General features: G+C 35.2%; 1 protein-coding gene across 4 annotated transcripts in view; it reads left to right on the top strand.

Moving 5' to 3' along the window:
- NVL (nuclear VCP like) overlaps positions 1-13,586 on the top strand; it is a 136,037-nt gene that overhangs the window by 75,532 nt on the left and 46,919 nt on the right. The gene's annotated exons all lie outside the window — the stretch shown is intronic.

Here is a 13,586-nt window from a genome sequence, read left to right on the forward strand (position 1 = left end):
AGGTACATTTGTTGTTTAAGTGGATTTTTCAGTCATCAAGCTGGTATAATATTTTCCTTTCTTGTAAGTTAGTGTGGAAACCCAAACCATCATGAATTATTTACCATTTCATTTTATAATGAAAAATTGAGAGTTGGTATAGTTTATAGGTCAACTGTGGTAATAATGAAAAACAGGATCTGACAAAACAAGGTTTGAGTCCTGGCTATAACATTTTATATCTTATTAACTGTTCTGTTTCAATTCCTGCTGGTCTGACACCGGCTAGGTAGACTATAATTGAATTCTGACAATAGTGGAGTTATGTCAGATTCACCAATTAATGAGAATTCTTTGGAAAACTGTGCCTACTTTACGTGCCAGCCACAGTGGTCTTCTCAGGATACCTGCAGTTCTGACCAACCTGTTTCAAGTTTGGAGATTCCTATGACCCTCTTAGGTTTAATAATTCACTGGGACAACTGATAGATGGCAGGAAGGAGTTATATTTACAGTAACAGTTTTATTACAAAGCATATACATAGGGTATGGTCTGGGAGGAACATAGAATTTCCATGTCCCCATCCACCCCCTGTTGGAATCTGAGTGTGTATCACCCTCATGTACTAGGAAGTGTTATCATGCTTTGGTGACAGAGGTTTTGTTTTTTACAAAATGCACACAGTTTTTATTGGGGTTTCAATATATACATATGTTTGATGAACTCTATGGTCACATGATTGAACTCAGTCTTCCACAGAGGTCAGAGAAAGTTCAGAGTTCCAACCCTCTGATCATATACTTGGTCTTTCTTTTGACCTGTATTCATTCTGAAGCTATTTTTAGGGTTCCATCATGAGTCATCTTATTAGCACAAGGACATTCTTGTTGACTGGAAAATTGTAAGGATTTTTGAAGCTCCACCAGGAACCAAAGCAAAGAACAGATGTATTCTTTTTTTTTTTTTTTTTTTTTCTTTAATGGTACTAGAGATTTAACCTAGGGGCACTGTACCTCTGTGCTATATCCCCAGGCCTATTTTTTAATTTTATTTTGAGCCAGGATCTCACTAATTTGCTGAGGTTGGCCTCAAACTTTCCATTCTCCTGCTTTAGCCTCCCTAGTTATTGGGGTACCATGCCCAATCAGATGTGTTTTTTTTTATACTGGCCATATATTACTTCATCTTGCTGACGATCTTGAAAGTAATAATATCTAATCGACAGGCTTGTCACAAAGGTTAAGTGATGTTGATAATGTATCTGCTATATTGATGGCAAATACCAGGAATATATAATAATTTTCACAGTGTTGGGCAGTTTTGATAATAAAAATGGAAATAGTCATTAAGTCCTAAAATCTCAGTCATCCTAGAAGAAAACTTAAGGATCTCTCACATTTGTACTGAATTACATCCTACTTTGTGGGTTTTTGTGGGTTCTCTCTTCACAGTCCTCATTGTTTCCTTTGCTGTGCAAAAGCTATTTAATTGATGCCATTCTATTTATGAACTCTTGGCATTATTTCCAGAGCTGAAGGGATCCTATTTGAGAAAGTCATTGCCTATGTCTATATACCAGAGTCACTGTTGAGTTTTGTGAGTTCTTTATATATTTTAGATATAAGTCCTATATCAGATATGTGATTTGCAATATTTTGTCCTAATCTGCAGCTTGTCTTTTCATCCCCTTGACAGAAGAGATCCAATTTTTGAGTTTTTCTTTTGATATATTATGCTTTTCGTTTCATGTTGAAGAACTGTTTACCAAACCTTACGGTCTCATTGTTTTTTCTTCAGTATTTTCTTCTACAAATTTCATGGGTTTATATCTTAATATTTAAATCTGTGGTATACTTTAGTTGACTTATGTGAAGTTTAGATTAAGGTTTATTTTTTATTTTTATTTTTTTAAAATTTTTAGATGTCAATAGACCTTTATTTTATTCATGTATTTATATGTGGTGCTGAATCTCAAAAGCAGGGTCTCACACATGCCAGGCAAATGCTCTACCACTGAGCCACCGCCCCAGGCCCAAGGTTTATTTTTTGACCTTTGATTATTCTACTATTCCATCATTGTTTGTTTAAAAAAACTATCCTTCCTTCAATGTATTATTTTTATAACTTTGTCAAAAAATACTTGACATATACCAGCAATGAATAATTGAAATTCAAGGTATAATATCATTTGCATTAGCAGGAGTGGGAAGGAAGGATAGAGAAGGAGGAAAATAGAAAGGCTCAGGTATATATCTAACAAAATATATGCCCATCTATGTGAGGAAATTATAAAACTGATTAAAGAAATCAGAGAAGAGCTAAATAAATAAGATATTCGGTGTTCTTGGATGTGAAGATTCAATAATGTCAAGATATCAGAGCTTTCCAACTTAATCTGTAGATTTAAAACAATCCTAACCAAATTTCCAGCAAGTTATTTTGTGGAATTGACAAACATTCTAAAGTTTATGTGGAAAGGCAAAAGGATAACACATAATTTAGGAAGTACAAAGTTGGAAGATTGAGGTTGCCCAACTTAAAGACTTAGTATATAAGGTCCTGTAATCAAGACAGTGTGGAAAAATAGATAAATAAAGAAAAGAGTAGAGACCAGATGTAGACCCACATAAATATAATCAACTGGTCTTTGGCAAAGGATCAAAGGCAGTTCAGTGGAGAAAGGATAGTCTTTTCAATAAATGATGCTGGAGCAACTGCATACTCACATGCAAAAGAAAAGTAATAATCTAGACATAGACCTACACCTTTCACAAAATTAACTCCAAATGAATCACAGATCTAAGTGTACAGTGAGAAACAATAAAGCTCTTAGAAGGTAACGGAATAATTTAAGTGACATAGGGTTTGTTGGTAACTTTTTAGATACAACACCAGAAATGTAGTCCATGAATGAAAATATTGATATATTGGACTTCCTACAGTTAGTAACTTATGCTTTGCAAAAGGCATGATTAGGAGAATAAAAAGAGAAGCCACCAACAGTGATGCAATATTTGCAAAACATATCTATAAAAGTCAAAAACAATCCAGCTTAAAAATGAGTCAAATAACCTCACCCAAGAAGATGGATTGTAAATAAGTTTATGCTAATGATCAATATCATATATCATTAGGGGATTGCAAATTAAGACAAGAAATAGCGTTACATAACTACTAGAATGACTCAATTCCAAAATACAGTTAACTCAAACTGCAAGGATATGGAGCAATAGGAACTTCCTTTTCATTGCTGGAGATACAAAATGCTTCAACCACTTTGGAAGACAGTATGTCAGATTTTTTAAACAAAACTAAAAAACTTTTATCATATAGTCTCCAACTAAAATTGTGTATTTTTCAATTCCTTTTTACATTTCTGTCAGTTTTGCTTCACGCATTTTCTGTTCTGTTGTGCATGCCTGTTTAGAATTGTTGTCTTCTTGGTGAATTGATATTAATATCTCTTTCTGTTCCTGAATGTCTTCATTCCATTGAAGTACATTTTATTGCCTGCTAATATAACCACACCTGCTTTCTTTTGATAAGTGTTTACATGGCTTATCTTTTTTCATTCTTTTGCTTTCAGTCTACACTTACATCATTATATAGAATTGATTTTCTTTGTAAATAAGCATATTGTTTGGTCTTTTTTCTAATCCACTGTATCAGCTTCTCTCTTTTAACTGGTGTGTTTAGACCAATACATTTATTATGCATATGATATTTTAGGGTTTTAGATTGTCATTTTGTTTTCTGTGAAGTTTTTTTTTTTTTTTTTACAAGCTCAACTTATATTTTATTTATTTTTTTTCTTCTCTTTTTATTGTAAACAAATGGGATACATGTTGTTTCTCTGAACATGGCATAAAAGCATACCATTTGTGTAATCATAAATTTACATAGAGCAATGTTGTTTGATTCATTCTGTTATTTTTTCCCTTCCCCCCACCCCTCCCACCCCTCTTTACCCTCTATACAGTACTTCCTTCCTCCATACTTGCCCCCCTCCCTAACCCTAACTCTAACCCTAACACTAACCCTTCCCTCCCCCCCATTATGTGTCATCCTCCACTTATTAGCGATATCATTCGTCCTTTGGCTTTTTGAGATTGGCTTATCTCACTTAGCATGATATTCTCCAATTTCATCCATTTGCCTGCAAATGCCATAATTTTATCATTCTTTATGGCTGAGTAATATTCCATTGTATATATATATATATATATATATATATATATATATACATATATATATATATATATATATACCACAGTTTCTTTATCCACTCATCAATTGAAGGGCATCTAGGTTGGTTCCACAGTCTGGCTATTGTGAATTGAGCAGCTATGAACATTGATGTGGCTGTATTTCTGTAGTATGCAGATTTTAAGTCCTTTGGGTATAGGCCAAGGAGTGGGATAGCTGGGTCAAATGGAGGGTCCATTCCGAGTTTTCTAAGGAATCTCCACACTGCTTTCCAGAGTGGCTGCACTAATTTGCAGCCCCACCAGCAATGTATGAGTGTACCTTTCTCCCCACATCCTCGCCAACACCTGTTGTTGCTCGTATTCTTGATAATCGCCATTCTAATTGGGGTGAGATGGAATCTTAGGGTGGTTTTGATTTGCATTTCTCTTATTACTAGAGATGTTGAACATTTTTCCATATGTTTGTTGATTGCTTGTAGATCTTCTTCTGTGAAGTGTCTATTCATTTCCTTAGCCCATTTGTCGACTGGATTATTTGAATTCTTGGAGTAGAGTTTTTTGATTTCTTTATAGATTCTGGAGATTAGTGCTCTATCTGAAGTATGATTGGCAAAGATATTCTCCCACTCTGTAGGCTCTTTCTTCGCATTGCTGATAGTTTCCTTTGCTGAGAGAAAGCTATTTAGTTTGAATCTATTCCAGTGGTTGATTCTAGCTTTTATTTCTTGTGCGATGGGAGTCCTGTTAAGGAAGTCTGATCCTAGACCAACAAGGTGAAGATTTGGACCTACTTTTTCTTCTATAATCTGCAGGGTCTCTGGTCTGATTCCGAGGTCCTTAATCCATTTTGAGTTTAGTTTCGTGCATGGTGAGAGATATGGATTTAGTTTCATTCTGTTGCATATGGATTTCCAATTCTCCCAGCACCATTTGTTGAAGAGGCTATCTTTTCTCCATTGCATATTTTTGGCACCTTTGTCTAGTATGAGAAAATTGTATTTATTTGGGTTTGTGTCCGTGTCCTCTATTCTGTACCATTGATCTACCTTTCTATTTTGGTACCAATACCATGCCGTTTTTGTTACTATTGCTTTGTAGTAGAGTTGAAGATCTGGTATTGCAATACCCCCTGTTTCACTCTTCCTGCTAAGGATTGCTTTAGCTATTCTTGGTTTCTTATTCTTCCAGATGAATTTCATAATTGCTTGCTCTATTTCTGTAAGGTACGTCATTGGGATTTTAATTGGACTTGCATTGAATTTGTATAGCACTTTAGGTAGTATGGCCATTTTGACAATATTAATTCTTCCTATCCAAGAACATGGAAGATCTTTCCATCTTCTAAGGTGTTCTTTAATTTCTTTCTTTAGTGTTGTATAGTTCTCATTGTAGAGGTCTTTCACCTCTTTTGTGAGATTGATTCCCAAGTATTTTATTTTTTTCGAGGCTATTGTGAGTGGGGTAGTTTTCCTAATTTCTCTTTCTGAAGATTCATCATTTATGTATAAAAATGCGTTGGATTTATGGGCATTGATCTTGTAACCTGCTACTTTACTGAGTTGACTTATGAGTTCTAAGAGTTTTCTGGTGGAATTTCCAGGTTCCTCTAAATATATAATCATGTCATCAGCGAACAGGGATAGTTTGAGTTCTTCTTTTCCAATTCGTATCCCTTTAATTTCTTTGGTTTGTCTAATTGCTCTGGCCAGAGTCTCAAGAACGATGTTGAATAGAAGTGGTGAAAGAGGGCATCCCTGCCTTGTTCCAGTTTTTAGGGGGAATGCTTTCAGTTTTTCACCATTTAGAATGATATTAGCCATGGGCTTAGCATAAATGGCCTTTACAATGTTAAGAAATGTTCCCACTATCCCTATTTTTTCTAGTGTTTTGAGCATGAAGGGGTGCTGTATTTTATCAAATGGTTTTTCTGCATCTATTGAAATAATCATGTGATTCTTGACTTTAAGTCTATTGATATGGTGAATTACGTTTATTGATTTCCTGATGTTGAACCAACCTTGCATCCGTGGGATGAAACCCACTTGATCATGGTGCACTCTTTTTAATATGTTTTTGTATGCGATTTGCTAAAATTTTGTTGAGAATTTTTGCGTCGATGTTCATTAAGGATATTGGTCTGAAATTTTCTTTCCTTGATGAGTCTCTGTCTGGTTTAGGTATCAGTGTGATATTGGCTTCATAGAATGAGTTTGGGAGGGTTCCCTCCTCTTCTATTTTATGGAATACTTTGAGAAGTATTGGAATGAGCTCTTCTTTAAAGGTTTTGTAGAACTCGGCTGAGAACCCATCTGGTCCCGGACTTTTCTTTGTTGGTAGGCTTTTGATGACTTCTTCTATTTCAGTACTTGAAATTGGTCTATTTAAATTGTGTATGTCCTCCTCGTTCAGTTTAGGCAATTCATATGTCTCTAGAAACCTGTTGATGTCTTCCAAATTTTCTATTTTGTTGGAGTATAGATTTTCAAAATAGCTTCTAATTATGTTTTGTATTTCAATCCTGTCTGTTGTGATATTTCCTTGTTCATTCCGAATTTTAGTGATTTGGGTTTTCTCTCGTCTTCTCTTTGTTAGTGTGGCTAAAGGTTTATCAATTTTGTTTATTTTTTCGAAGAACCAACTATTTATTTTGTCAATTTTTTGTATTGTTTCTTTTGTTTCAATTTCATTGATTTCAGCTCTCAGTTTAACTATTTCCTGTCTTCTACTACTTTTGGTGCTGGTCTGTTCTTCTTTTTCTAGGGCTTTGAGCTGTAGTGTTAGGTCGTTTATTTGTTGAGTTTTACTTCTTTTATTAAATGCGCTCCATGAAATAAATTTCCCTCTAAGTACTGCTTTCATAGTGTCCCAGAGATTTTGATATGATGTTTCTTTGTTCTCATTTACCTCTAAGAATTTTTTAATTTCCTTCCTAATATCTTCTGTTATCCATTCATCATATAATAGCATATTGTTTAATCTCCAGATGTTGGAATAGTTTCTGTGTTTTACCCTTTCATTTATTTCTACTTTCAATCCATTATGATCTGATAGAATACATGGTAGTGTCTCTATCTTCTTGTATTTGCTAACATTAGCTTTGTGGCATAATATATGGTCTATTTTAGAGAAGGATCCATGTGCTGCTGAGAAGAAAGTGTATTCGTTCTTGGTTGGATGGTATATTCTATAAATGTTCGTTAAGTCTACATTATTGATTGTGTTATTGAGATCTATGGTTTCTTTGTTCAATTTTTGTCTGGAAGATCTGTCCAGTGGTGAGAGAGGCATGTTAAAATCACCTAGTATTATTGTGTTATGGTCTATTTGGTTTCTGAAATTGAGAAGGATTTGTTTGACATACATGGATGAGCCACTGTTTGGGGCATAGATGTTTATGATTGTTATATCTTGCTGATTTATGCTTCCCTTAAGCAGTATGAAATGACCTTCTTTATCCCTTCTGACTAACTTTGGCTTGAAGTCCACATTATCTGAAATGAGGATGGATACTCCAGCTTTTTTGCTGAGTCCATGCGCATAGTATGTTTTTCCCCATCCTTTCACCTTTAGTCTATGGGTATCTTTTTCTATGAGGTGAGTCTCTTGCAGGCAACATATTGTTGGATCTTTCTTTTTAATCCAATCTGCCAGTCTATGTCTTTTGATTGATGAATTCAGGCCATTAACATTCAGGGTTATTATAGAGATATGATTTGGTTTCCCGGTCATTTGGTTCATTTTCAAAATTTTTTTATTTATTTCTTTGACACAACTTGGTTCCTCCTTTATTTGACAATTCCTTTAGGATAATTCCTCCCTTTGCTGATTTGCTTCTTTGTTTTTCATCTCTTCCTCATGAAATATTTTGCTGAGAATGTTCTGTAATGCTGGCTTTCTTTTTGTAAATTCTTTTAGCTTTTGTTTATCATGGAAGGATTTTATTTCATCGTCAAATTTGAAGGTAAGTTTTGCTGGGTATAAGATTCTTGGTTGGCATCCATTTTCTTTCAGGGCTTGAAAAATGTTGTTCCAGGCCCTTCTAGCTTTTAGGGTCTGGATTGAAAAGTCTGCTGATATCCGTATTGGTTTCCCCCTGAATGTAATTTGGTTCTTTTCTCTCGTGGCCTTTAAAATTCTGCCTTTATTTTGTATGTTCGGTATTTTCATTATAATGTGCCTTGGTGTGGGTCTGTTGTAATTTTGTGTATTTGGAGTCCTGTAAGCCTCTTGAACTTGATTTTCCATTTCATTCTTCAGATTTGGGAAATTTTCTGATATTATTTCATTGAATAGGTTGTTCATTCCTTTGGCTTGTTTCTCTAGGCCTTCCTCAATCCCAATAATTCTTAAATTTGGCCTTTTCATGATATCCCATAGTTCTTGTAGATTCTGTTCATGATTTCTTACCATCTTCTCTGTTTGTTCAACTTTGTTTTCAAGGTTAAATATTTTGTCTTCAATGTCTGAGGTTCTGTCTTCCAGGTGTTCTATCCTATTGGATATGCTTTCTATGGAGTTCTTAATTTGGTTTATTGTTTCCTTCATGTCAAGGATTTCTGTTTGTTTTTTTTTCAATATCTCTAACTCTTTATTGAAATGATCTTTTGCTTCCTGTATTTGCTCTTTTAACTGTCGATTGGTGAGATCATTCAGTGCTTGCATTTGCTCTTTCATCTCATCGTTTGCTTCTCTGATCATTTTAATTATGTACATTCTGAACTCCTTTTCTGTCATTTCTTCTGCCATGCTGTCATTGGGTTTTATTGATGTAACATCTAGATTTGTTTGCAGCATTTTCTTTCCTTGTTTTCTCATATTGTTCAGGTGTAAGTGGACCGCTGAGATATTGCAGATTTCCTCTAGTGACTTACAATGTCCCTGAAGATTTCTATATATATCCCCCCTTAGCCTTCAGTAGCCTGAAGTCTTGGAGGAAGTTGATAATGTGGTGCTTCACAAGGAAGCTGCCTCTCTAGGAGTGGTGGCCTTCAGGTGGGGTATAATCCCTGCTAGTGGGCAGAGGTGCCTCCACTTGTTGACCAATGGTCATCCAAAGGGGACCTAGGCTGCGGGCTGAGGCAAGGCCTGTTTGGGCCTGAGTCTCTAGTTTTCTGTTAAGTTTTTCATCCTCATTTTTCTTTTATCTGCTTTAGTGTGGATTACTGGAACAGTTTTTACAATACTATTTTGATGTGTCCGTGTGTTTAAGTTTCTCTCTGTATAGCTTTTCTGTGGATGCAGCAGATATTATACCATATGTACATGTTTTACTTTATGTATTTAAAAGTATTTCAAAAGTGTTTTATATAAAGTTAACTGTTTTAAAGAAGTTTTTTTTAAAAAAAAGATGGTGAATTAGAAGAAATACAGTCCAAGGAAGAATTGGTGTGGGCTTGTTGGAAGAAGTAAGAAATGGTGCTGGGCATGGTGCCTTACTCTGGTAATCCCAGCAACTTGGGAGGCTGAGGCAGGGGGATCACAAGTTCAAGGCCAGCCTCACAACTTACTGAGGCCCTAAGCAATTTAGCAAGACCTGGTCTCAGAACTGAAAATAAAAAGGGATGGAGATGTAGCTCAATGGGTAAAAGGTCCCTGGGTTCAATTCCCAGTCCCCCCCCTCACCCCCCTCTCAAAAAAAAAAGTAAGAAGTGGTAAAATTGAATATATTTTGAAGGCTAAACTAATAATAGTTGGTGAAATTAGATGTGAGATGTGGAAAGGAAGTTAGATTTTTGGCCAAAAAAATTAGGTAAAAAGTTTTGTCACTGAGAGAGGAAAGTCTTGAGAAAAAAATGTTTATTTTCAGCTACAAAAATAACTTCAAGGGACTGGAGTTGTGGCTCAGTGGTAGAGAACTTTTTATTCAATTTTCTTTGCAAGTCCATACTTAAAACTCGTTAATGGTGAGAACAAGGCTCTTAGAGCACCTACTGAATGCTAGGTGCTCTATTAAGTTCTTTACTGTGTTTAATCTCACAGTAATTCTGCAAGAAAAGTACATGTAAACGTATATGGCTGTTTCAGAAATTAAGAAATTAAGGATTAAATAATTTTCCAAGGGTACTGATAAGTGGTAGAGCAGAGATTTGAATTTCAGTCTGACTCCAAATAATTGTAATTATCTTATGAGCTCTTCTGTACAAACCACTACAATAAGTAAGTTCCCATGTTATATCATTAAATCCTCACAGAAAAATTCTGAAATAGGTTCTAATTTACTTTGACCCCTGGGAAATTAAAAAACTTGGCATTATCAGATGGCCCCAGGAATCTACTGAATTGTACTTGTTCTAAGGCACATGTTCATTTCCTTTATATTCTGTACCATAGTCTCCTTCACATAATGGAATTTGTTATGTCTCCACTTGTGAACAGTGTCTTTTTTTTTTTTTTTTTTGACCTGGGTTCTATAAATTGACAAGCTCCATAAGAGAGTGGGCAGAATCAAGTCTCCGTGGTTGTAGATCTGATTAGTAAATGGTATGAAAAAGAGAAACCCATAGAGGGAGACATCAGTTTAAAAATAAAAGAACATGAAAAGCTTATCACAAAAACTGTAGTTTTTCATCCCCTGCCCTGAGGTAACCACTATCAATTTCTGAGCTATTTTGCCCTGTATCTCCTCTACATTTTCAAATATTCATACTGCTATTTCTTATCAGTTTTAGATACTGCCCACTAACTTCCTTTTAAGGAAGATGAAGATTTGGTATCTCACATGCACCCTGTCTCCACACTCACCCCCTCTCCCACCCCCACCGTATCACCCACATCATCTGTCCTCTTCTCCATCCTCCCAGTATTATAATATAGTTTTTTCAGAACTTTTGATTAAACCACTAGTCAAGTGTTCACATTACTATGACTGTAAATATTTCTGGAGACCCAAGCACGACACCCACTGATTAGATTGCCTTTTTCTAACTTTTTAGGCTTGAATTCAAGAACATTTTTTAAAAAATCTTTTGCTTTGTTTTCCATGTTCATGTTCTCACATGTGCTATAGAACAGTCAATATTGTTTATCCAGATGATGTATCCATTCCATGTGGTTGGTTAGTTGGTATCTCTCTCTCTTACTCTCTTATTCTCACTCTTTCTTTCTCCCCTCCCTCCTTCCCTTTCTCCCTCTGTCCTTCATCCTTCTAGTTGAGCCCAGGTACATTCTACTACTGAGTTAATCCCCAACCTTTTTTATTTTTTATTTTTTCCCACTTTTTAAAAATTGATGCATTGTACATACTGATTGGATTTTTTTGTTACATGCTCACAATACATAACATAATTTACTTATTTTTTTTTTGAGTCAGGGTCTTATCAGCTTGCCCAGGCTGGCCTCAGACTTTTGAGCCTCTGCAGTAACCTGTCAAGTAGCTGAGATTACTTCTAACCCAGCTGTTGATTGTTTCTTGAGACCTTCCTTCTGACGCTTTCCAGCCTACTCCAATCTAGATTGCTTGGTCTAGGCCTGTGCTATAAACAGTTCTTATTTCAGGGCTTTCCTTTACTGTTTTTCCTCTTGTTACTAATTTTATTTTCCTCTCCCCCAACATGTACTCCCTTATTTTGCTCAAGCTTATTTTTTTTTAATAGCTTTTCTAAGAAAGATCACATGGGCAGGCGGTGGTAGTTTGTTTTTGTGGGTTTTTGCTTATTTGATTTTTTTTTTTTTTAGTTCTTATGTAATTGAAAATGCCTTTAATTCCACAATCACTTTGATTGGGAGCCTGGCTAGCTCTAGAATTTTGAGTTGAAAATTAGTTTTTTTCATAATTTGCAGACATTGCATTTTTCTTTTAAAAGTTCTGTGTCATTCTGATCCTTTGTATTTCATTTGTGTGCTTAGCTTAGAATCTTCTCCCCCATTTTCCACCTTCTCTTTGTCATTTTTCCCCCTAGTTTTTCAGCTATTACTTTTTTGAAAGTAGTGTCCACTGTTCCATCTCCGATTGTTCTGAACCCTCTTCTCATGTGTGGTATACTAAAGTCCATACCCTGTCTGCAATTAAACCAGCTTCCTGTACTTAGCCAGAGAAGGTACTGCTCCTCCTTGTACACATCACTGCTAGGCCACAGGGACCCTAGTTTGAGTCTGTCCTGCACACATCTGTGCATTCCCTTCTTCAAAAACCAGCCCCTGTGGAAAATAGAGAGGCTGTTTATTTCCTTACAGTAAGATATTTAGACATTTAAGGTCCAAGTTAAACAGACTATCCCTCACTTCTAGTCTGACTGGTCTTGGATCACGGTTGAATGCTTCTTGGAGGCAGTTGGAACAATGACTTCATGCTGTGGTCAGGCCTGTACACCTTGCCCTTTGACAGAGCACTACCCTTTTAAAATTAACTTGGGCTCTGGCATATTTCTGCTGATTTGTAGGTATGCTGGTATGTAGTAGACTCATAATTGTTTAATCAGTCATAAGAAGAGACTAATTCTGTTTTATGTAGGTTGTCTGATATTATGATAATTCTCTTGATACATGGTCTCATTAGTTTGAGGATCTTTTTTTTTAAACCATTTAATTGAAATATATCAAAATTTATACATTTTTTATATTAAAGAGTAAAGTGAAATTTCTGCCTAAATTCTTTTTATCCTGTTGTGGTATATATGAATTTTCAAATATTATCTGAATAAAGTTTCCATCCTTGATGAAGTTTTTAAAAATTTACCCATTTTAGGCCTACATTTTAATGATTTTTAATATATTTGCAGAGTTGTACAACCATCACAATTTAGTTCTAGAATATTTCCATTCCTTAAAAAGCATTCATTTACTTGTTAGCACTCATTCTTTTTACCTCATCTCCAATTCTAGGTAACCACTAACTTACTGTATCAATAAATTTGCCTGTTCTGTGTATTTTATGTAAACGAAATCATATAGTGTGGGCTTTTGTTTCTGTTCTTTTACTTAACATGATTCTCAAGGTTCATCCATGCTATGGAATATCTCACTCAGTATGTTATTCCTCTTCATTGCCAATGATATTCCATTTTATAGCTATACCAGTTTTTTAATTTACCAGTTGATGGACATTATGAATAAAACTGCTATGAACATTCATGTGCAAGTTTTTGTGTGGACATATGGTTTAATTTCTCTTGGGGATATATACCTAGGAGTGGGAATGCAAAGGGATGCTGAAACCACAATGTTTGATAACTTCTACACTATAGACACAGAAGACCACTAGGCAGGTTTGTTGTGATGTACTAGTTGGATATCAAAAATGTTTTGCTGTGTATGTGTGTGTATATAATATATATATTATATACATATTATAACTTATTTTCAAATGGTACATCTTGCCATCCCAAGAGAAAGTTCGACAGCGGTTGAATATTCATAAAACTATTGAATAAGGATATACTTTCCATTAGGTGGTTAAACAG

This window comes from Sciurus vulgaris, assembly GCF_902686455.1.
Source record: "Sciurus vulgaris genome assembly, chromosome: 12".
NCBI classification, from domain to species: domain Eukaryota; kingdom Metazoa; phylum Chordata; class Mammalia; order Rodentia; family Sciuridae; genus Sciurus; species Sciurus vulgaris.